The sequence below is a fragment of the Dermacentor albipictus genome, chromosome 3 (assembly GCF_038994185.2).
Source record: "Dermacentor albipictus isolate Rhodes 1998 colony chromosome 3, USDA_Dalb.pri_finalv2, whole genome shotgun sequence".
Classification (NCBI taxonomy): Eukaryota; Metazoa; Arthropoda; class Arachnida; order Ixodida; family Ixodidae; genus Dermacentor; species Dermacentor albipictus.
Window position 1 is genome coordinate 99,012,188 of NC_091823.1, and position 22,871 is coordinate 99,035,058.

General features: G+C 44.6%; 1 long non-coding RNA gene across 1 annotated transcript in view; it reads right to left on the minus strand.

Annotated features, from left to right (window-relative positions):
* LOC139057482 (uncharacterized) overlaps positions 1–22,871 on the minus strand; it is a 295,337-nt gene that overhangs the window by 46,810 nt on the left and 225,656 nt on the right. The window contains exon 2 of the long non-coding RNA XR_011512846.1: positions 1,978–2,048. This is a non-coding gene — a long non-coding RNA (uncharacterized lncRNA). The remainder of the gene's footprint in view (positions 1–1,977; positions 2,049–22,871) is intronic.

Consider the following 22,871-nt stretch of genomic DNA (forward strand, 5'->3'; position numbering starts at 1 on the left):
ACAACACATAAAGGACCCTTCTTTCTCCACCATAAAAATGTTGTGTTTCTTATCACGTGCATACCTCATGTGCAGCTAACGCTGAAACACGCCATTACATTACTCGTAGAACGCTAAATATTGCGGAACTCAGGGCAACTTTATGTGCATTGCCATGGGAGTTCGTGTTTTGAATGTAACACTGTAACGCATCGGGTATTTAGTTACTGATATATTTCTGATTACTTGTAGATAACGTTGAGTTCACCAGAAATTTTAAAAAACATTTTCATAAGAGAAAAACGAGTGACGTCTCTCTTGTGGCAAAAATGAAAATTGAAAGTTTATTAGCTTTAGTCAATGTCGCTCATGCTTACAGCTCATGCTCGTAAGCACTGCGCCTTAGAAGCACTCACTGAAGCTTGTGTCGAATTTTTATTAAAAAGTCTGAACCACCTCTTAGGCTTGGTGAAAAAACACTGTCGATGGATAGCGTACACAGCTTTGAACATTTCAGCGAAGAGAGAGAGAAAATAATGCAGAGAAAGACAGGGAGGTTAACCATAGGTAGTTCCGGTTAGCTACCCTGCGTAGGGAGAAGGGTTAAGTGGGATGAAAAGAGAAATAGAGTGGAAGGAGGGGATAGAAAGAAAGAGAGACAAGCACGAACAAAGCGCGTACACTATAGAACGGTAGGGGGCGTCATTCTTAGAGTCTGTCGTGAAGCCCCGTAGACCGCAGAAACCTTAATGACGCGAGTAAAGCCTTCAACGCGGATGTTCTTTCCGAGCATTGTCCTAAAGCTTTAGTTCTGATTGTGGACGATTGCCCAACTGGTCTAGTACTCTGCACATCACTTGTCTCTGAGCCCAAATGTTGCAGGCATGCGCGGCGCGTGGAGCTCACAAACCACGTTTGGCGCGTTGTAGGTTCAAAGTGTCGGAAATAATGGCGTCTATACGTGAGTATCCAAATATAACTGCGCCCGACGGTAACATTCAGAAGACGGAGAGTTGTGGGCACGCCCCGCTGCGGCGTAGCCTTTGCTGTGCAAGACATTGAAGAAGGAGCGGGGGAACACCATGAATGGGATCAAAAGTAACCTTTGATTGACAATAATTGTTCTCCTCTTCAACACTTCGAATACTTTTTGCTGCAATGTATGTATGACGTAGTCTATTTTCACTTCAAATGCATTCCTCGAATTTCCTAAAATGTGTTTCAATGCCCCTTTTAAGCGTTGTATACACGAGTATGCCCTATCTGCTAAGAATCAGAGAAAACTGCACAACCCTTTCCTAAAATGAGATTATGGTGTACATGTATGAACAATGCGAAAAAAAGCAGTCCGTTTTCGTGCGTCTAAGGTTCCGGGAATTGCTACCGGTCGATAAATAAACATTCCGAAATATATCACCTTCTCCGCCCGCCCTAAGTGTTTCATTCGTCCCGCTCACCTATGGCAATTCGAAGCTGAGCAGGTTTGACTAGACCCTCGGTTACTGTAGTGAAAAACAATTATCTGCTATAGTTGCACAAGAGGAATCATTGTAGGTTATGGTACTGATTGTCAGCGTAAATAAATATTTGCAAAACCCACCATGCCAGAGCTCGAACATAGAAGTGATGTCAACACTAACGTTGTAGTTTTTAAAATTATATTTTGCTCGATCTTCAGTTGACCATAAAAGTGCACTCTACGTTCGAGCCTCCACTAGCAAAACTACGGGTCCCTTTAAGTTTAAAGTTCATTCAGGTATTTAAGTTGATTGCGCTGAGGGCGCTTGCAAAATAGGTATGTGTACAATGTGACGTGCCTCCATGAGTTCTACGCAAGCGCAGTGAAAGCTCTTTGTAACTTTCTCGGAGGCTAATAGCTTTCTTCGCCACGAACAATGCAGGCCTCCCTATCCTGCGTCGAGGCTTACGTAAACAAAACTTGTAGCCCATTTCCAGGGCATTGCGTTAGAGGATCCTTCTGAGCGCACACGTACTCACTTGCTCGCCGGTCTTTCGAAGAAAATTAGGTTAGGACCCCATCGTGCATGTCCATGGCAGTCGTTCGAAAACTGGAAAAGTAAACCAACAAGGAAAGCAGCGTTACCAGTCTCTGAGCTTCGGGTTGAAAGCACAAACTGCGATGCTGCCGCAACTTACCAAGCATTTTCATTGAACGGTGCCAAGGTCGAGTGACGCAAACGAAAAAGGAAGGAGCTAGTTATGGGCATGTTCGACGAATTCGCAGTGCATCAACTACCTGTACATAAACAAATTGTTTACCTTTCTTTCAAACGAATTTGTCCTAACACGAAAGTGAAACGCGTATTCTGTGAACCAGTGGGGGATTCGTTGCACATTCACAAAGACGAGTCCGCAAATGTGCCGTATTTTATTAATTTCAGTTTCATTGAAAGGACGCAGCAATGACAGAGATAGCTGGCTCATGAGATCTTCGACGCTGTCCAGCGTAAACAGCACTCCAGAGGCTACCAAGCACTACATATATATTCGATGCGAGGGTCAGTCAGTATGTGGTGAGAGTGCATCGTCGGAGCTCCGGCGGCTTAACGCACCCGGGGTGCCACCGAGCGGTGAGGATTGTCACCTAGCAGTAACGATGACCCAGTTATAATTCAAGATATTTACTACTCTGCTAGTTGTCCGTGGGGCCTGGCATATTGTCACAAAATTACTCAGCGATCAAATAAATTGTAGCTTGATTACCTCATTGCAACAAATACACGCATTGATGAGCTCAATTTCTTTATTAAACGAAACATTTTATTCTTTCTATGCCTACTATCTTTACCATTAGGTATACAAGGACTCGCCTCCTGCTATAATTGCGCGTTGAAGATTGCGCAAGGTATACGTACACAGCAGATTTTCGGTGTGGCCCCGCATGAAACACGTTTGTACTCAAAGGTTCGTTGTATTACCTTTTACATTTTCCACAAAAGACACATTCTTCGCACATTTTTTTTTTATGGTGCGCATGTCAACTGGCCAACTCCTATTGATTTACATTTCACTCCCGTACTGCTTCGTGTATAATGTGGAGTTTGTTTAGAAAATGGTTCAACATTCCGCTTTTATTTCAACTTCCCGATCCGCTGAAGCAGATTTAAAAGACCACAATACAGGCCGACCCTCCGAGAATCGAAGAAGAGCGACGAAGGGCTGCCTTAAAAGTTCTTAGTATGACTTGTACAATTAGGTGACTCATACGAAAGTAGGAAAAAACAGCACCTGTGAAAAGGCGCATTGTTTTGTCTCGGTTTTTGACTGCTCTGTTGCAGTGTTTCGCATCTTCAATACAAGGTTCAAAGCAGAAATAGTCCTTGGATATTGTAAGAATTTCTAAAGAACGGGAGAAGTAGCGAACGGTTTGGACTGCAAACCGTGCCGCGTGAGCTTCAGGTTCAGGCTGCACCTGTGTGTAACCGGCATGTAGCGGACTCGCGCACATCTTCGACAAGAGAACGCACTTTGGAGTCTGATATACTCTGCACCGTGCATAGGCGTTAAGCGAGGACGCAGGCGCTAATTGCAAAGTCAGCGACCACAGCTGCGCCCTCCTGCCTTCAGCGAAGTTCCCTGCAAGCACCTCGGCACTCATCCCTGATCGAAGAGGCGGTCTGACACCAACTCTCCAGGGACCTACACTTCAATGGGCCGTTTGCGAAACCTGCCTCGAGCACTCTGGAATTACGAGAGCGCTGCTTCGCTGTCCGGTACATGCCTGAGAACAACACACTCTGGTCTACGCTTCCCGCAATAGGGAAGCTCCATCGATCGAGAAGGCAGCTCGAACTCGAAAGAAGCTGCGAGGTCACCGTCTGCCTTGGAAAAACATACTCGTGGCTTTGCATGTGCCTCTCACGACTAAACTTCTGCGCATCTTTGTGAGCACCCTCAATTCATGAAGGAACGAGACTGAAGTTCGTTTACTTTATTCTTTTAAAAAAGGGGGTTATCTATAGTTGCCTCTAAAAGAATATTGTCGAAATGATGTGTCGTAATCTAGTTCAGGGAGCGTATTCTTATGGTTCATGCATGTGCAACAGATACAGATACAAAATTTAAAAAAAAAAGTCAAACATACTTGACCTTGATGAATTAGGACACAATTTTCAGGGAAATCTAGCACTTACAATAAGATGTTTAGTTGTTTTGAAACACGAAATATAGTTTAAAACGTGGTCCACATATAACTCTACTGTTTGAAGCCCATCGCACATTCAAATTTGCCGCGCTCTTTATTGAATTTGTTGAAAGTGCAGTAGTCATTCAACACACACTTTACTTCGCAGTAACATTAGCTATAATGCCCTACCCCCCCCCCCCCCCCGCCCCCCATATCCGCAAAGGTCTACCTTGATGTAATGTTTAGTTTCTCTGGGGTAGCGGGTTATATATATACTGCGCCGTTCCAGAAGCACACTATAACGCCAGGCTGTCCTTGAGTACGCAACTTACTGCGAAGGCCACAATTAACCCGCACACTTCGAACATTGCCTACATGTCACCCCTTACCCTCACCTTATTTTCACAAAATGTAAGCAAATTTCCATACTTATTTCTCCGAGGGCACCAGGAAAAGTGTTACAAACCTCTTAGATCGCGAAAAGGTAGGAGGAAGAAAGCAGGGTTTAGTAAGTGATTGCAAAACTAATAATAGGACAGCAAGATTAAAATTTCGCCGAAATGCTTTCCCGAGAATGCCTACTATTACCGCTAAATATATGCTTAGTGTGTCGTGGAGTTCACTCGCGATTTCGCATACAAAGCTTAAGATGGCCCTAAGAAGCTCTTGAGCGCTTGCTGAAGGTCTCTTTTTGCTTTTTTAACCCTGTATTTGGTCGACACACAGTTAGCTTCAAACGAAGATTTCACTATTTTTCGCTGCATTTCCGATAAATAATACTTTGGTGGCCTAGATCGTGCTGCCAGTGTGACGAGCTCAATTCCGTATCGCTTCTATAAGCATAATCATAGCTTTCCACCAGCAGAAGCGCACACCAAGTCAGAGAGAGTGCACTTTTCTTTGCCGCTGACTTCTATCAATGAACATCTCTGATTATTGGATTCGCTTGCTATGTCTCATTCCCTGTAACACTTCAGTTTTGCACAGTCAGTTGAACTCTACTCCATAAAGCGTAATATGACTACCAGGCTGCGCTCGCAGTCGCATTTGCGGTGTGATTTCTTCATTAGTTTGCAGAAATACCATGACGACTTCGCACGCAGGCTCAATCATTTTGTTGTCGATGGACGCGAACTAAAGGCTTACAATCATGTCTATGGCCATGACTTCTTGCATTTATCCTGTTCTGTGCATGGCTAATCTCTTGGTCGCCTACATGTCGCTTACCCGTGCCGCTGAAATACGCTAATACAAATGCCCACCTATGTCTATCGTATCCGCCTTCTTATTCTCAACATTGGGCTCGCTTATACTTTTGTATCTCTGAAAAATTGCGAAGCTCAATCGAGCAAAACTTATATTTCTTCTACAGAAGACTTCATTTTTGCTGCTAAGGTTCGTCTTGCTCGTATAAGGTACTTCGCCCTTTGCTCAGCTCGAAAAGCGATGGTTCGCGTGTTTGATCTGGCAAAAACGCTCAACGAGAAGTCCCTCGTGTTCCCTACTCCCTCCTTCGTTTACTACACCACTTCCGGGTCGCGAAGTTGATGCATGTTCCCGAGTCTCCAGCAAGAGAGCTGGCTTTGTTAACAGCGTTGCTAGCGGTCTTGAACTCAGCCGTAAGCACACAACCACAAGGTGCAATCCCCTTCCCGCCAATACATTATCGCAACTACAGCCGCCTTCTCTCGTTTACAGCTATCTTCTAGCGCATTCTATATCACTACAAGCCTAACACTCAGAAGGATAGTGCCAACGCTTATAGAGGGTGGTGCTACAATCTGTGTACGGGGACTCGCTCGCTTACTATGGTGCAGCTGTGTGCCATCATAAAACCAGCCTCCTGGTTACTGGCAGCGCTGTGCGCGTTTATTTCGCCGAGATTTACAGCCTCGTAAAGTGAATCCATGGTGAAAAGCACAGGTTTATTATGGGAAATGAGGCCGGGCCTCGTTATCCCGCCATGGGACACTTGGGACGCCGAACCCGCCCTCCTTTTCCTCCTCTCCTTATTACCGCTGTTCCCGAGCCCGGCTGACAGAGCGAGCCTCGATCTGGGGAAAGGAGCTCCTGGGGAGCTAAGGGAGTCATATTGCAAGAGGCCCGTATGTAGTGCCCGCCTCTTGGCTGGCAGTGTTTCATTGGGTGAACGTCGGCGGACCGGTGGTGTCGCGAAGAATGAAGAGTAATAGCCACTTCTGGGCGAAGTCGTGGCCCTAAATGAAAGGCTTGCGCACCCACCCAATATTGGCGCGAATAGCCTTTGCGCAAAGCACCTCTTTTGAGGTTCCTTGAGCCGGGTCAAGCGAGCATCGCAAGGCGGCGCATGCAACGGTGGCTGCAAGGGTGGCAAAAAAATAAATGCCTTGTGAGGTATTTTTCTTCGCATTCTTTGTATGTACCGCTATCTTGCTCTCCTTTCACTATGAGCGTTCACTTTGGAGAGGTTTAGTCACGTTCGGTTGCTGCTGAAAGGACCTTTCTCGCTGTAACTTACACACTTTCCCATTTTGACAAATCATTTCTTGGACCTAACTTCTTCCGCATTTATTTTTTCAATTTCAAATGCACTGACTATACATAAAATTTGCAGGGGAATAGACGAGTTGCAAGGAGCTAGGCTTCAATAGATGTATTTCTACCATACAGAGTTGCCTTTCTCTGAAGCCGGAATTGACACAATTTCGCGGATTTATTTCCTACTTTTAACGTTCGTCGACAAGGCTACATGCGCCATCATTATATCCATGCATTGCTCGGCTTTGATGGAGCAATGAGGACCAAGGAGTATCGAGAGTAAAATTGAAATACTGGGCAAAAGGTACTCGTTGCAAAGATTGGCTAGCAGGGCAGACCCACTATATAATTTTCCGTCAAACGCTAGGCCCTTGATTTCATCACTGGAAATATTGAAATCAAGTTGCTGTGTGGCGGCAGTGACATGCATCAATACATTCGTGCCTTTCTCGCCACCTCTTCACATGTGTTTCTATGTTCCTGGCGCTTCTTTCATTTCTATTCGCTGCCGCTTTTTTGTACATTTAGATTATACTACGCATGACTTGTATGGATCCTTATTCCTTGAATTCCTTGTTCTCGAACTGTCATGGTGGCAAGTTTCGCAGCACCTTCTTTTTCGTGGCATTGTAAGCATAACAAAATAAGCCCGATCATCTTATTTATAACCTAAAAGGTCAAACATTTTTTTCTCTGAGTGTTCAGCGGCGTCGTTTTATTAAAGTTACCTACCGTTATTTTATCGATGAGGACCCTGGATAATTTTCTCCTCTTGGCGACGCTCTGTTGCGCAGAATGCCATCATTTTTTACACGCTGAATTTTTTTTTACTTCGGTCGGAATTGGAAGAAATAACAACTCTCACAAAAAAAAAGGAACGAAGCTTTTCCATGTACACTGAGAAGGTGCCTTTGTTGGGTTGGTAATACTGCACAGATATTTTCCATAATGGTAGAACTGAATATATGTTGTCAGCTCTTCTTGCTTCTGTGCCTTTGCCACGGTATGGTATACGCGGACATAGTTACGCTTATATAATTCTCAATTTATTGATTACGTTGATGTGCCAAAGCGTATAAAAAGATAAAGTCGCTATGCAGCAAGCACAAAATCTAGTGACGAAATCTAGTGACGAAATGCTAAAGTGGATTAACCAACGACGTCGTGTACTTTGGAACCATACATGGGGACAATGAACCGCTTGACCTTCAAGTCAAGGCAATGATTATTGCAGAGGACATCATTATGTTATGCCCTTTCGTATATATATATATATATATATATATATAACCATATCATGAGAAGCCAACAAACATTGACACCAAGGACCACATAGGGGAAATTACTTGTGCCTAATAAATAAAATAAAGTAACGATAAACTAATGCAAATAAAAGTGGATGAAAAAACAACTTGCCGCAGGTGGGAACCGAACCCACCTTGGCATGCGAAGGTTGTGGGTTCGGTTCCCACCTACGGCAAGTTGTTTTTTCAACCACTTTTATTTGCATTAGTTTATCGTTACTTTATTTCATTTATTAGGCACAAGTAATTTCCCCTATGTTGTCCTTGGTGTCAATGTTTTTTGGCTTCTCATGATATGACTAATAACAATCGGGCCCCTCGGTTAACCCCCTTTCTTTTCGTGTATATATATATGTATATATAAGAGGCGACGTTGTTGAATAAAAATTTCTCATTGAACAACGTCATTTCATGTTGCGCTGGCGTTTTAAACATCTGACACTTTCATTGGCAATTCCGAAGGTGTGTATTTATTTGTGCTGAGTTTTGCCGGTAATGAAAAAAAAATTACCGACGATTACGTTACTTCCTAATGCGAAATTTGAGCGCAGCAAATAAGCTGTTTCACCTTTTCGATAGATTGAGGCAAAGAAATCGAGCAACACATGTATGCGCTATCACAGAATTTTTTTTTATTTTTCACACGTATTCCTTTAACAAAGACTCCACTAACAGTTCTTGACAGTCATGAAGGAAGCTTTGTGGTCGGAGAAATAGACTGATATATGTTCGCCTTGGTACACCAATGCTTGATTCTCAAAGACGAGATCTATACAAGTGCCTCGCGAGGTTGTCACAGCCGTGGGACGCGTTACGAGCGAGAGGAACGGGATGTTCTCCCGCATAAGTGTTAGGAAATTGCTGTTTGTCTTTATGTCAACATTAAAGTCCCCCACTACTAACATCGGTGTGGATCGATGGACGGTTAATGCGAGTTGCAGGAAGTGCACGACGTCTTTCGTGAGTGCGGTAGCGGACTCACGAAAGCGGTATCAGTCGGTCGCTGCTAGCGCTGGGGGGATGAAAGGGGGGCGGGGCTGGTTACGAGGCCGACGATAACGCCGACGACGACGCGAAACCCAGGAACGGACGCCAAAGAGCCATTTGTGTAGCCAGCCCTCCTCCACAGTCTCTCCTCCTCCCTTCCATCATCCTCCCTCGCCCGGAGAGCCGACAGCGCGCATGCGCGGCGGCGGAGCAGATTCGTCGGCGAGCTGGTTACGAGGCCGACGACAACGCCGACGACGACGCGAAACCCAGGAACGGACGCCAAAGAGCCATTTGTGTAGCCAGCCCTCCTCCTCCCTTCCATCATCCTCCCTCGCCCGGAGAGCCGACAGCGCGCATGCGCGGCGGCGGAGCAGCAGATTCGTCGGCGAGCTGGTTACGAGGCCGACGCCGACGACGACAACGCCGACGACGACGCGAAACCCAGGAACGGACGCCAAAGAGCTGCGCTCTAAAACACTCCTATACAAGAATGTTCTGTAATTTCGCTTCACCTTACCCACACAAATATACAGAAGAAATCCAAATTGGCACTCTTCGAGCTTGGCGAACTACCAGATGTAGCCAACCAAACATACTATATGTTAGCATCCCTGCCATCTTCCATTCTTTCCTCCTAGTCCTCCTCCTTTTCTTTCTTCTTCGTTCCTATCATTATATATCTGATGAATGCCAAAAACCCCGCTGCACCTCCTGGCTCTACGCCTGCGGCAATGTACAAGCATGTACTGTGAAGGAGGAAAAAACAACAGAGCCCAATTGCCTTCTGGAGCCTTGGGTAAGCAGTGGGAGCGTGGGCTTATACAGGACCCGCTAGGCAAACCGGAACCTATTTCTGCTGGCAAGGCAAATAGGTTTTCCTTCGAACCAACAGATCGGTGAATTTGGATATGATCCCCCTGACGTCGTTTCTTCTCGCGGCTGTTTTCACATCGGAAGAAATCGAGCAGGCGGACAAACAAAACTGCGTTATCGTTACCCTTCAATGCAAGCAATGTTTAGCTTGCTGTAGTAATTGACCTCGGTCTCGGGAAAGGCGCTGTACATGAGCGAAAACAGCAGCAGGTCGCGAAGGAACCAATACCCACCAGTGGCGGGAGTCCTCGCTTCCCTCAAGCTGCTGGCTTCCCTTTTGGTAGAGTCCTGTATACTCAAACGACGCTCCCGTGTCGCTCGCTGTGCCTGGAGTAGACCGCGAAGTCGGGGCACACGTTTCATTCGCCATTTGTGCATTGTGTGTAACAGCGAGAGTGTGCTGGTGTCGCATTTTTCGAATGGACCCTAAGAAAAGATATGACAAGTTAGACTAAAGTTGTCACGCAGAAAATAACGCCCTCACGGGACCTAAGTATGAAGAAAATGGCAAGCGTCTCTACCAGGGTTGGCTTGTCCCCCCTAATTACGTATGTAATAATGGGGCTGCACTGTGTTTGCCCTGATGGTTTCTCTTTCTCTCTCTTTCTACCACTTTTTGACTGAACTTCTAAGCACGTCAGACGACGGAGGATATCATTCTGGTAAGCAGTCGGGCCACTCGTTCTCCTGAGGAGTGCTGCATTATTTGAGCTTCAATGTCTGTATTCATCCTACGTAGAAATCGACAGAAAGTATGTAGGCCAAAAGAGGCGAACATGTTCTAGGAACCAATACAATTGTTTATGCTAAGCACTGGCGAAAATAGACACGAGGCAACCCGAACTTTGTGCCCGCGACAATATGGCCGATTGGTCCCCTAGCGGAGAGATTCGAACGTTGAGGGTCGCCTCCTGTATCGTCGGAGTGACTGCGTGCCAGTTTGGGTTGGAGCTTATTGCGCTGGTTGCAGCGTATCCACAATGGCAAGCAATGGTATCATCACTGCGCATGCTTGGCAAATGGCATTTTTCTGGCCCTTAGTGCCATAGCTACCTCTAAAACCGAAAACCGCAAGACCAGCCCGTGAAACACCGCATATTTCTGGGAAGTTTACAGATGAAATAACCGCCGAGCTGTCATCATCACCGTCAGCCTATTTTAATATATGCTGCAAGACGAAGGCCTCCCCCTGCGATCGCCCATTACCCATGTCTTGCGTCAGCAGATTCGAAATTACTCCTACATGTTTCTTAATTTCATTACCCCACCTAATTTTTTTCTGTCCTCGACTGCGCTTTCCTTCTTTTGGCACCCATTCTGCAACTTCAATTGTCCATTGGTTATTGGCAGTAGGCATTACGTGCGTGGCCTGTCAAACTCTATTCGTTTTTCTCCTAATGTCAGCTAGAATATCGGATATCCGCGTTTTCTCTCTGGTCCGCACCACTTTCTACCTATCTCTTAACGTTACGCGTAACAACATTCGTAGCATCGCTATTTGCATGGCCCTTAACTTGTTATCGAACTTCTTTGTTCATTTCCAAGTTTCTTCCACATATGTTAGCACCGGTGGAATGAAATTATTGTACACTTTTCTTCTCAACGACAATGGAAAACTCCCAGTAAAGACTTGGTAATGGCTGTCGTAAGCTCTCCAACAAAGTTTTATTCAATAAATATACTTTTATGCGAAGCATATTACGATAGCTCAACCCAGCTCCTCAGGCGCGGCGGTGTCGCCATGAAACCACGTGACACCGTGACGTCACGACAGAGGAGAAGTGGCTTTGGCTCAACTCTTGCAAGACGGGCTGGGTGGGAATCGAACCAGGGTCTCCGGAGTGTGGGACGGAGACGCTACCACTGAGCCACGAGTACGATGCTTCATAGCGGTACAAAAGCGCCTCTAGTGAATGCGGTGTTGCCTTAGAAACGAGCTGTTTCTAAGGCGTGCGTCTCTTGCTCAGGCGCACATTTCGTTGCCGCGCCGAACGCTGCTTTGCTCGACGCTCACCGCGTCCAATGCGGGGCGCGTAGTCGCTGCCCTGTAGCCCATTGTCTTACACCCCTTGGCGGGTCGACGGGAACGCTGTCGCGTTCCACTCTTGAAGGCGAAGCAGTAATGCATGAGTTGTTTCTTCGTCTAGCCGAACCAAATATAGCCAAGCAACAGCAGTTCACCAGGCTAAACAGTGGTTCAACAACTAAAATAAAGGCTAGTATGCTTCGCATCCTGGGCTTAACCTTACCTAAGCCACAGCCATTTTTTTTATGATCAGGATACTCTCTGTGCAATTGGTAGATAAACGTACTCCTTCAGACTCTAGAGGTTGACTGGTGATCATGAATCCTTGTTCCGTTGCCAGGCTACTGAACATTACCTTTGTCTTCCGCATATTATTCTTCAACCCTACTTTTACACTTCCTGAAATAGGGTCCTCAATAATTTGCTACGATTCATCCCCAGTGGTGCTGCATATGACGATGTCGTCAGCAAGCGGAAGGTTGTTGGGATATTCGCAGTTAATCTTCACTACTAACAATTCCTACTCCAGTGACTTGAATACTTCTTCTAAGTATGCAGTTTATATCCTTGGCGAAATTGTGTCTCACTTAGTGATCCCTTTCTTGATAGGTATATCTTTTAAAGAAAGGTTGCCGAGGAATCTTTGGAGATGTTTCCTAAAATATTAACGTAAGAATCCTGTGCTTTTTGATTATGCAGTGCCTCCATGATTGTTGCGTTTACTGAATCAAATGCATTTTCATAATCTATGAAAGCCATATAGAGAGGCTGATTGTGTTTTGAAAAATTATCAATTACTTGATTTATGACATGGGCTTGTTTTGTTGAAGAATATACCTTTATGAAGCCAGCATGTTCTCTTGGTTGATTGAAGTCAAGCGTTGCCCTGATTGTATTGGAAATGATATTGGTGAATATTTTATGCATTACTAAAAGCAAGCTAATCGGGCTACAATTTTTTATTTCTTTAATGTCTCCCTTATCGATTCATGTAATGTTCGCATTCTTGTAGCTCTCTGGCACACATGATGTCGCGCGGCATTGTGCATAAAGGACCGCAAGTTTTTCAGGCATGATATATCCTCCATACTTCAGTAAATCGACTGATATTCCATCTTCTCCTGCCTGTATTCCCTGGGACGTATCTTGCAAGGCCCTTCTTACTTCACGGCTTGTTTAGAAGGAGCCGCGATACCTGTCCATCCCTACTTGCAAAGAACGTTGCCTGGCTGCTCTGGGTACTCTACAGAATCACTCTGCTCCTTTCACTATACCGTTGCACAACAAACGTACATTTGCAGATATTTACAAGTAAGGCGAGTAGGACATGCGTAACAGAAGCGACGATGGCAAGGAGCAACTTCTAACTCTTCTTCATTGGTGCCGTCTTAATGCGGTAGTCTTAGTCTTCTTGAGTCTCACTGGCAAAATCATCCACATTGCTGGTGACATTACCCTGTTTATCATTCACAGCACACATGTGGAACTGTCCTACACGAACTTTTATTTTTGCTGATGTCAGGCTACGGCTAATTTTACTGCTTCTTCAGTGTTTCCAACGTTATAATTTCGAATACCGCTTGTTTTATTCTGGTTTACCAGCTTTTACAGTTCATTCAAGTGTTTTCGATCTCTTGAGTTCAACAGTTTCGTGTTTATCCTCGCCGAAACAGAAATTGACCTCCCTGGAGCAGTATTCGGACACTTTCTGCGTCATGCCTCTTTCAATTAACCCATGGCCCTCACTCCGCAGCGGCAACGGAGCACGTGACCTAGGCGCCGAACTGTACGCTGAGTCAAATCGCGTTTTTTTTCTTTGCTCACGTCTTCTTTTATCTGTGTCACGGGGGAAATTGAGTGCCCTTTACGCACACAGCCATAAATATTTGTGAGCTTCTTTCATACCGGCGCGTTCACTCATTGCCGGCCCGATATCACGAAGAAGAGGGCTGCAGGACAAGCGGATGAGAAACATTGTCGTAGTTAAATTCATTTTGTACAACTTTCGAGACTCTCCATTTGCGATAGCGTGGTTTGGCGATAATGTTAGGGACAAACATTATAGGTATTGTTCTTAAGGGGGGGCACGGGGCCAATAATCGGGATTTTCGGCTAATAATGTTGTTTCCATGTTATAGCAGTTTGAGGTTCCCTTACTGTCTGAGAATGTGCCAAAAATTTTATGCGAAGCATATTACGAGGGCTCAACCCAGCTCCTCAGGCGCGGCGGTGACCATGAAATCACGTGACACCGGGACGTCACGACAGAGGAGAAGTGGCTTTGGCTCAACTCTTGCAAGACGGGCTGGGTGGGAATCGAACCAGGGTCTCCGGAGTGTGGGACGGAGACGCTACCACTGAGCCACGAGTACAACGCTTCAAAGCGGTACAAAAGCGCCTCTAGTGAATGCGGTGTTGCCTTAGAAACGCGCTGTTTCTAAGGCGTGCGTCTCTTGCTCAGGCGCACATTTCGTTGCCGCGCCGAACGCTGCTTTGCTCGACGCTCACCGCGTCCAATGCGGGACGCGTAGTCGCTGCCCTGTAGCCCATTGTCTTACACCCCTTGGCGGGTCGACGGGAACGCTGTCGCGTCCCACTCTTGAAGGCGAAGAAGTAATGCATGAGTTGTTTCTTCGTCTAGCCGAACCAAATATAGCCAAGCAACAGCAGTTCACCAGGCTAAACAGTGGTTCAACAACTAAAATAAAGGCTAGTATGCTTCGCATCCTGGGCTTAACCTTACCTAAGCCACAGCCATTTTTAACCTCATCAGCGCCGTCTAATTGCTCAATGTAGCCTTTTTTTTTTCAGGAGCCGGTGACTTCGCACCCACGAGCATGTCCCGATCTCCTGCAGCTTCGCCACGCTCGCGGACTCGCCGTGGTTCGCTCGTACACAGCTGCACGGGGCCAGGAGGAATACCTCTTCCTGACTGATGCTTGCAGTGATAAGAATCACTCACGATGTGAAAAGTAAGCAGCGTTGGCCCTTTTCTATACATATAGCTGCCGCAACTTTTTCCCGCCACTACGTTCAGGGCCTATTTCGCGCCATTTCTCTTGACGCTCATTTCACTCGTACCGAATTCGGTCTGCTTTTGGAGACCTTTTTTTGGCTTTCCTATGCGCTAGTTATGTTATGGCTCCGCAACTTTTTTCCAGGCACTACTTGGAAGCCCCAGTACTAGGCAGTGCTCGCCATGGCCAAATTCCAGGGCACTTGACAGCTCAAAAGTAGCTCGAAAAAAGGGAAAACCTGCGGATATTGGAGCAGAATACATGCGAAATGAAGAAAAAGGCCCAGTGTAGGGTGGAGGAGGATTTAAGTTATGATTGATGCAGTTTGAGTAAGAGGCACACGTCAGAACCTTTATAACTGTTTTCCCAGTTTGCATTTTTTCACTAAATTCCATGACTGCAAAAACTATCGTTCTTGTATAAAAAACGAAGACTTGTCCGTAGGATGATCACATTTTATGCAGAGTGAAACTCTGGACTCAAATTTTCAAATCCCACAATTCCTCATATGAAAATTGAAATTTTCGCCACAGTGTGGAAGATGAGTTCCCGATGAAACCAATTAATCAATTTTCTTTTCAGTAAGTACTGCGTAAGTTTAACGAAGCAGCTGCTCAGTGCCATAGTTCGTAGCTTTCTAACAACAATTCCAAGATTGGGGGATTTTAGAGCGATAGTTTTAGCGATAGTGCTAATGCCCGTGACTATGAGTGAACGTTAGAAGAAAATTGAGTGAACGCCTGGGAGCGTGCACGAAAATGTCTAAGAATATCGAGTCAGCGTCAAGGAGTGTTGGTAGACACCGCTGTTATCGTAAGTACCCGAGAGCGAGTGAGTGTGACATAGCACACGTGAATGTCGCGCAGCCATACTGCAAGCAATGGATGAATGTAAGTGACAAATTAATATTTGTGGACGAAAAGAACGATTAGTGATGGAACCATCGACTAACTTCAATAGCGGGACGCTACCAACACTTGCATCGCAGAAACGTATCATATACGCGCTGAGGTTGTTACCCCATACCACACTGCCTGTCAAACCGAATCGCACAGAAGAAAGTGACGCTCCAAAAACAAAGATAGAATTGATATTTGCAGATGTAGAAAGCATTGCCAAGACAGTAGCACCTAGAAGGAACGTAGCTGTTACTGTAAAGGTAATTCGATTTTTTTATATCAATAACTTTCGTGGTTGAAGATCACTAAAGGGCTGATCACATGCCTATCAGTTTCACATCAATGGGACTAGCTCCTCTTATACAGTCTCTTGGGAATTCTTGGAAATTCTCATTCTTAGAAATTCGGGAACACATATATCAATAGACCCACCTTTTCAAGGATTCACAAGATGTTATTTCGTCGTATATACTTTTTTTTTTCAGATGAGTTGGTATATTTTCTCGCTTTTCTTCGGTTTGAGCCATTCAGAGGCAATGAACAAGTGAACACTCCTTGCAAACATAATTTGAAGCGGTTTTTTTATTTTTTATTTTTTTAGTGAGTGTATAAGACGAGAGTTCATGCTTGAACTTCAGAGTATGAGTACTTGCTTTATTTTTTATGTTCAATTTCTGCGCTCCTTCGGGATTTTCAACTTCTCTATATTTTAGCTTTGTAGATTTCTGTGAAGTGCCCTATTTGCATTTGCAAAACGCTTTGAATTATAGTGGTGCCTTCCTTGGCTCCTATACTTTTCTGAGTCAACAACCCCTTTGCTCGAGACATACATGCGAACGCAGACGCGCGAAATACCTGTTGTTATGCATGCCTTCGCTTTACTGCATCTTACCATATAATCAAATGGCACCCTCTCTTTACCGTTGGAATACCTTGTAACATGAATAAATGTGTAAACCCCTCTAATCTCCCGTTTGAATCAGAGAGGAAACGTTAGGTTTCTCCACATACTTAACCAAATTGTTACGGATGAGATGGGTTTATTTACAAGGTGGTAGATGGTTAGCGTAGAGCAAGGAAGAGGATGGTCATGCAAGGCCAACCGGTAGAGACCAGCTCTTCGCGCCCACCTCTACTTTCTCTTCATTAGGCTGTGTCATGCAGCGTGACGATATACTTGGTATAACATAGAGTTATCTCGACACATTACGAAGCATTGCAGGTGATGGCGGTATGACACTTTCGACTATTTGATAGATATATTATTTGGGAAAGCTGAATTTGCCACAGCGTTCCCCCAGTTTTCGTTAATGGTGATTTCGGAGGCTTTAGCACTTACGTCAAGGCAATGTAATAAATTTTGCGCCACGCGTAAAAGATGCTCATCATGCTACCGAGCACTTTCTTACGTAATTTATTGCAAAGGCTGCAATTAACGTCGAAACACATTGAGTTTTGCCAACACGCTATTTGTGTCACGTCTCTCCTTTTCGCAAGGTACTCGTACAAAACAGAACCGATTAGTTTGCTTAATGGTGAAGGCGCCTACAAACCTTGTATAATGCAATAAACGAGAAAAAAAACTAGAATTCAGCAATTATTAGCAACGCTTCCAATGAGTGAGGAAGGCAGGAAGTTTCTGCATATATTACAATTACTTCAACTCTGCTTTCACCGAACTTCAAGGTGTTGCATTGCAGAGTTTATTTATTTATTTATTTATTTATTTATTTATTTATTTATTTATTTATTTATTTATTTATTTATTTATTTATTTATTTATTTATTTATTTATTTATTTATTTATTTCACATAAGTTCAAGGCCCGAGGGCTCTACAGAAAGGAGTGGAGTCGAAAACAAAAGTAATGCAGTAAAATACAATCAAAAAGAATTAACGAAAATTGTTAACAAAAGGCATTCTGAACACCGGTCTTCAAGTTGATAGAGTCGGTGATGAGTGTAATTGATGCGGGAAGGCGTCCAGCCCATGCTTGTCCTAGGGATGAATGAGTCACTCTGCCGGTTTGCGCGGCACAATGGCACCCCGACTTTAAGGCTGGGGTCAGTGCGAGCCGAAATGTAAGACGGAGGGGCAAGAAGGGTTTCTCTTAAAAGGGGGTTCAAATGAAAAATATTTGCGGAAATACATTTGCGGCGTGGCGAAAGATCAGGTAGGTTAAGAGTTCGTTTCTTTGAAGAGATACTTGCATAGCGAGAATAATTAGATAAGACAAAGCAGGCGCCACCATTTTTAATACTTTCTGGAGTAGAAATATCGAAGACTGAGTCGGGTCCCAAATGGCTGAAGCATACTTCGATTTGGAGCGAACTAAAGTTGTTCTATGTCTCCATGAAACACAGCGAATAACAAGAGTATGGCACTCCACAATGAACAAATAAGTAATTTTTGACAAGGGCTTTAATTAACCTGCATGGAATAAACATTTACATTTTTTTTCATTCAGAGCATGCTTCCTTGCTTAAGGGATAGTAAACGACGTACCTCGCACAGTTCACTAATAATGCCTTGAAAACCAACTACACACATCGTATAACGTACGAAAGTCGGGAGATGACGAGTATTCGGTAATCATGTTCAAAGCACATAATTAGCGTATACACTTTTCAAACTTTGTTACACACCACCCATAGAGTGGCACCTATTTCATCTGAATATAAAATGTATGTCGTGTTCCGACCTCCCAGGGAAGCGAAGACACTTTGTAAGCGTTTCATATAACGTCTACTAACAAGTTGAAAACAAGGAAAAAATAGAGTAACCGCACCGAACATGTTATAGAGGGTAGGCGATACTTCAAACGAGGTAGCGCTAATTTTTATGGAAACTTAGCCTAGACTCTTTCCTACTAACACTTACCATGGTGGTCTTTCGGCCTATAAGCAGTATTGGTTCAATATCCGCAAACTGCAGCGCACATTTTAACCACGCAGAGGAGCCTGCGGCAATCACGTGCACGGTAGATATTTTTGATGTGGCTAGTAGTATATAAAACATACGTTTTACAAGTCACCAGGTGACTCCGCGTGAGCGCCAGAGTATAGCGAAGTATAGAGTAGCATCTCCGCTAATAAAGTTTCCGTCACGACAAAAAAATATACAACCAGAGATGAAGCTTCGTTGATTAGGAGCATTGTAGTATTAGTCTCTCCATTGCTACTTTAAGGCAGTGAAACAGCGCAGTGATCGCCAGTGTGAGGCGTCGTTACTCCTATTTTACTTTCAACAAATAATACTTTATTGGTACGAGAAGTTTCCTCGTAGCGGCCACTGCTGTCACTTTTGAGTCCAAGTTACTGCCGCTACCTGGCATATGCATTGCGGGGAGCGGCGTTTTCAGAGGACGTACTATCTCATTAAAGGCACTAGTAAACAAACAAACAAACACTCAAACAAACAAACATACAAACACTCAAGCAAGCAAAGAAAAAACAACTAAGCATCCATAAAACAGCCTACGCGAAAATAAAGTGGGTTAAGTTCTCCGTTCAGCAGGCGCACACAACTGCTGCGATGTAAAACAATATTATTGAAGAAAGCATTAATTAACGACACCATGTCCACTGGTGGCATAGTGTTATTGCAGAAGCCAGGGATTGTTTGGGATAGACATTTTCCTTCTAGCTTTTACACCGAGGCACAATTTAAACGCTCGTATTTGTCTTCTAAAATATTCTAGAGAAACACAAATGACACTGTGGAGCCAGTATATTTCCTTTTACACCGTTTCCTCTTTATTCACTCGCCGTCACAACACCATGGCGTCGAAATGTGTATTGGACGGATAAGAAATTGGGGGCACCACGAAATCGATGACTTGGGAGGGAACCGCGCTATTACTCAATGCCGTATATCGCGGTTTCTTGGCAAAAAGAAAAGAAAAATAAATGGAAAGGCAGTGCCACTTCCACAGGCTACACAATCGGACTCGGGCAGTGGGGACTCGCGAATTGTGGGGGATTCGCTTCTATTGTTTCCTTGAAAGAAGGGGACCCCACCCGTGCGAGAAAATACGAAGTATTTGACAATCCCAGACACAAAACAAATGATAATAGAAGAGAAGAAATGGGCGTAAAGACTTTGTAGAGAAAATGCGAGCAGCTCATACTTCTTCTGAAACAAGGGTGCGCGATCAAGCGAAGAACCGTACCGCAGGGAATCGGGGGGAAAGCCAAGGAAGTGTTCGCTAAGCGGTCACGTCATCTATCGGTTGCACGTTCATAGCCGAAACGAAGTGCCGCACATTTAAGATCGGTGGGATTGCTTGCAATAAATCGCAAGTATAAAGTAGATTCTAGAAATCCTAGAAATGCAATCCCTGCCACAGACCGGCACTAATGCCTTTCCTGTGGGCCCAAATTTTGGCCTTTTCTGATTTGTTAAATTTCTTTTGTAAAGAAAAAAACCTAAACGTGTTGAGACTCACTTCTTGCGACCGTTGTGAACTACTGTGCAGCTGCGTAATTTGTCGTTTTTTATACAGATCTTAGTTCGGCGTAGGCCTATTGGCAAAAGCGTTTGCAATTTTTTTTTCAATAATCACCGCTTCATAGAGAGGTCTTTGGAAGCGGGAATACACTTCTCAACAAAGAATAAATCAAAACTTACCAAAAAGTAAAGCTGCCCTGTCAGATTACGTTTCAGTTCGGTAATTAGCCGCTGAAAAATGTAGCAAACAGAGTTGATTATGGGACAGGCAATCACTCTCAAGTTAAGAAGGCGCCAGCACTCCATTGTTTGCACAATCGCTAGGCAAGAAGTGTCGTAGTGAAGTGGTTAGCGAAGTAACACTGACCACTGTGTGTCCGCTGCGCGTCCGTATCCAGCCTCTAGCAAAACATGCTTGCCAAGGCTAGGAAGCAACGCGATTACCACGTGAGCGCCCATAATTCATGAGTCACGAAGCCCGGCATTTGCTCAGGCCTTTTGATATCTCGGCCAAGCCACCTTACTAGTAACTGTAACATGTGTATCTTGTAAATACCCTGCTTTTGCACATCGAGGTCGAGGCTTTGGGGAAAGTACACTTGTTCAATATCGCGCTCCTCAAAAAATACAGCGGAAAACGAACACCGCACGTAGCTTTTCGGCCACGTCATCTGCTAGTTCGTATGTGCCATCTACAACACGAACGTATAGGCTGTTGGTGCTCTGAATGTCCCTACGGCAATTTCAGTCCACAGTGTGTACAAGGAGGATGTCGTTGAAGTAAATGCGCATACATTGTAAGGTATAATGAATAGCTGATTTTACAGTAAATACAATTCACTGTACAATAAAACCCCCTGGTACTGGGCACCTGTTCCGTACTCTAGTAGGAATTTCTCTGAAGTGCATAACCAGCTGCAACGAACAGCTTCATGGTTTTATAATATTGAACGATGAACTACTGGGACTCCAAGGTGTCATAAATAGCTTCTGATTTTGTGCTCAACACAAAAAATAAATGTTTTTTGAAACATGTTTTTAGGCCCCCTATAGCGAGTCATATACTCTCTGGAATGCAATTTTCGGATGTAGCGCATAAGGGCGCATTATGAATGGCCACTCGAGAATAGACGCAGATGCGGGATGAGTATGGGAGAATGCAGCCTGTATCCGCAACAGCTTTCTAAATCATTGAAAAAAAATTCTGGATTCCAAACAAATTGACCATTTAAGAGGCCAGGCTTAATAGCAGGGGTGAACATAATCATTCGCCCAAATTATTCAATAATTACTCAAAGGAATATCTTTGGAAAACAACTAACAAATGTTTCACTTAATCAATGAATCCATAATTACGATCAATAAACAAACACAATCAGTCAGCCATTCAACGAAAAGCAGAAGTATAAACACTGTTCTTTTCCGGCTCTGATGGCTAGGTACCATTGATGCGATAACGTTCTTGGGATAGAAAAAAAAACAGAAGGCAAGGGAAAGCTTTTGAAAGGCTTTGTATGCTTTACAAGTTCAGTTATTCTTAGAGAGTGGAAAGCTGTAGCTGTGAAAAACGGCATTGAGTCAAATTTGTTGATTGTGCACTAGGTGTGTGTGGCATATCATGTTTCTTTGTCTTGTGACCAATATTACATTGATCAAACCGGGCTCTTCCTTAACAGCGATGTCGCTAGCACAGTAACAATCTTATAAATAACATGTCAACTTACGAATTTCTTGCTTGTCCTTGCAATGCTTGTGGTTTTGCTGTCGTACACGTGACTTCGACAGAGTTGATTTTATAGGACGTTGTCATAATCAGCTGACATGCGAAATAAGAGAAGCTGAAGCCAGGTAATGATTTGGAGATGTGTGTGCAAGCCCATGGTCTGTGGCATCATCGCGCAAAAAAACATTGCGCGTCTTGGTCTGTCAGCACGTCTAGAATGAGATGCGTGTTTTATTTGTAGCTTTTTAACTAAGTGTAAAGGCTGTCACAAGCGTCACGAAATAAACTAGCTGAAGTTTAGCTCCCTCCCCCCTCCCGCACCCTGTCTGCAGATTTTTCTTTCGTGCCTCTTGCTGTGCGTCTTGCTTCTTTACTCATCCGGAGCTGCGCTAAGTCAAGCACACCTTCGAGGCTTAAGGTGCGTTCGCGTTAAGTATAATGGCATCCGTAGCTTAGCGCTCTTCCACCGCGCGGTGTTTTTGTCCATAGCTATTGCAGACGGCAGCACTAACAAATTCACGAGACAATAAAACAAAGAAAAAAAAGCTATGGCAAATTGAATGAAAAGAAGTTCCTTTCAGACAATCAAAAAAGAATTCATATCTGGAGTCCATTTCCTGTCTGATTGATGCCGTGAAAGATCTAGTAGTAATAACAATAACAATAATAACGTGAATCGGTCATACTGCGCAGCGGTCCCACAAGGCGTGCCGACGTTCTTCCGACTTGACTAATGGGTCACGCTTGGGCTCATTAATTATTCCAGCGCAGCATTGCGTTGTGTCGTGCTCGCGCCTACCGCTGCCCCGCTGTAAGCTTAGCGCGCGTGAATTGGTGGCAGCGCGAGCTGGCGGCTGCCTGCCTGGGCCGGCGTCCCCGAAGCTCAGAGGCGGCCGAGCTCTCGGCGGGGCCTGTGCGGAGCAAAACTTGGGAGCGTGGTCGTTATG